The sequence below is a fragment of the Lissotriton vulgaris genome, unplaced genomic scaffold (genome assembly GCF_964263255.1).
Source record: "Lissotriton vulgaris unplaced genomic scaffold, aLisVul1.2 SCAFFOLD_4622, whole genome shotgun sequence".
NCBI classification, from domain to species: domain Eukaryota; kingdom Metazoa; phylum Chordata; class Amphibia; order Caudata; family Salamandridae; genus Lissotriton; species Lissotriton vulgaris.
The window spans coordinates 127,975-131,021 of NW_028245343.1; positions in this window are offsets into that span (position 1 = coordinate 127,975).

The following is a 3,047-nucleotide window of genomic DNA, read 5'->3' on the forward strand; positions in this document are numbered from 1 at the left end:
ATTAAAAACTAAGGGAATAAAAAAAATTTCACCGCACGGCGAAAAGAGAGCAGATCCCTCAGAGCACGAATCACCGGGGGCAGGGAGTTCCACAAAACCGCCGCGCGAACTTGAAAGGAACGCCCTCCTGCCCTACTCCGCTTAAAGCGTGGCACAACAGCCAGTTCTAAATCCGCAGATCTTAAAGCTCGGGCTGGGATATAATGAGCTAAAAGGGCAGTAAGGATCATTGCTGGGGACCCCTTCAGAATCTTATAGGCGACACAGAGGACCTTAAACTGGATCCGCTGGGCCACCGGGAGCCAGTGCAATGAGCGCAAAGTGCTAGAGGTGGGGCAAAATCTGGGTAGGCCTACCACCAATCTTGCTGTGGCATTCTGGATCCATTGTAGGCGCCCAATCTCTGCCTGATTCAGGCAGACCAATAGGGAACTCGCATAATCCAGCCTAGAGATGACAGTGGCTTGGATCATGAGTTGCCTAGTGGGGGCATCAAAGAATTTAAGCACTGGACGGAGCCCGCGCAGAATACCAAAGCAACAAGCCGCCGTACGTTTGGTGTGACACACAAACGTGAGGGAAGGGTCCAGCCAGACCCCGAGGTTCTTAAGCTCGGCAACTGGGATGGGAGCAGGACCCAAATCCCCTGGCCACCATCTCTCTCCCCAAAGTTCCGGTTGTTTGCCAAAAACCATGACCTCGGTCTTACTAGCGTTCAGCTGGAGACAGTTGGACGTCATCCAGCTGGTGACCGCCCGCAGTCCTTGCTGGAACCTAGGGGCATCGACTTCGGCATCCCCGCTGATCGTAACCGCTAGCTGGGTGTCATCGGCGTATGACACCATCTTCATACCCCATTGCCTGACAACCTCAGCTAGCGGCCTTACGTATAGATTGAACAACGTAGGACTCAGCGAGGAGCCTGGGGGGACCCCCAGGCTCAGCGGATGGAATTTGGACTGGAAAGGTGGGACGGTCACGCTAAAGGCCCGATTGGCTAAAAAAGACCGGAACCATTGGAGAGCGATGCCGGTGACACCAGCCTCCTCTAAGCGACGCAGAAGGATGGGGTGCGAGACGGTGTCAAAGGCAGCGCTCAGGTCTAATAGCACCAGCGCCGCCGTTTGTCCCGCATCAAGCACGGAGCGAAGATGCTCCACCATATAGAGCAGAGCCGTCTCCGTGCTATGCCCGGCCCTAAACCCATTCTGCGTCGCATCGAGGATATCTGCGTGGCGTAGATGTTCGGAGAGGACTGCGTTAACATGCGCCTCAGTCACCTTAGCCAGCCACGGCAAGAGTGAAATTGGCCGATAACTCTCAGGCTTGCTACTGTCCAAGCTAGGTTTCTTGAGGATAGGACGAACCATGGCTCGCTTCCACTTCAGAGGGACATCGCCCGATGTAAGTGACAAATTGATCTAGGAACATAGCCGTGAGATGTCATGTACCGCTAAGTCTTTGAACACATCTGGGCAAAGCGGATCCGCTGGGGACCCCGACTTCACTTGACGAACCAATTTGTCGAGGCTATCAGGTGTTAAAGTAGGAAAGGAATGCAGCCCCTCTGATGATAACGGCTTAAGAGGTGGATTAGACGCAGGAGTGGTCAACGGAAAGGCCCGGTAGATAGCATTAACCTTTTCTAGAAAGAACTCTGCCAGTTTTTCACAATGCTCAACAGAGCTCTGGTGTATCGTAGTTGCCTTTTTGTCAGTGAGATCTTTCAGCACCTTAAAAATAGCCTTGGACGGGTTCGAGCTAGTCCTAAATTGTGCAGCATAGAAGGCGGCACGAGTTCTGCACACTGCCCGGTGATACAATTTCACCGTAGACAGGTATAAAACTTTCTTCACGCTATTATAAGATTTGCGCCAGGCCCGCTCTGCACGCCTACAAGAAACCTTCAGTTCCCACAGCGAGTCATCGTACCAAGGGCTGGCTTTGCCGGTCCCAGTTTTAGAGCATACCAAGGGGATAAGTGTGTCTAAAGCCCTGGTTACCCAATTACAAAACCTGTCATAGACCCGATCTGCCGACCCAGTGATTGTAAGACAGCTTTAGGTGAAATCATTGATTGATTGAAATATTTCCTAGAGGTCGACTTCTGTATCAAATCAGTTAATTGTCCTGCTAGGTGTGAGTAGTTAGGAATAAACCATCTGTAGTAGCTGAGGATACCTGAAAAAGGCCTGTATGTCTTTTCAGTTTTTCAGGAAAGGGACGAATGTGAGTCCACTAACTTTTTATCCTTGTGGTTCTATCAGTCCATTTCCTAATTTGAATCCAACTAATTAATCTTAAAGTATGCCAGTCATGATTCTTTTTCATTTATGTGAAGCCCCGCCTCTTTTAAGGAATGCAAAACCTTTGTTAGAAGTTTTAAATGTTCAGCCTAATACTTGTGAATACTAAGCTATCACACAGATATGACAAGGGGCTGGAATGTTACAAGTACAACATGCAACTCAAAAGGGAGCACCACAAAGTGGAAAAAATAAGGGACGGAGAATGTAGTCTATTCCTTGTCATCAAGGCATATTGGAATCTGCCAATATCCCGTAATGAGGTCAATGGTGGAAATATATTGAGATTTCCTTAAATGGTCGATGAGTTCATCAGTTCTACCTGTTGGGTAGTTATCACATTTTTAAACCTTGTTTACATAATGGAAATAAATACAAACAAGGATGCTCCCATCTGGTTTGGAGAAAAGTTAACTTTGAAGGTTGAAGTTTCTATAACGTTCATCTTTAATATCTGTTTGACTTTTATGTAGATTGCTATGTGGTGTGCTTCAGGAATATGGTGTGGTCATTGTTTAATAGTTTTTCTGTGTAAAATCAGAATAGCAAGTTCCCCCAAATGAGTTCTACTTGATAATTCTGAGAAAATGTGAGCAGAATTAAGTGACCAAGTTTTAGCCTAAGCCTTTGCTGTTCTGTTCAACTTTCCACTATGTTCACCTTGTTGATATCACTTGCATCAATAGACAAAGGAGAGGATACGTGTACGTCCCGGTTGAACAGGACTCAATTATATTTTAG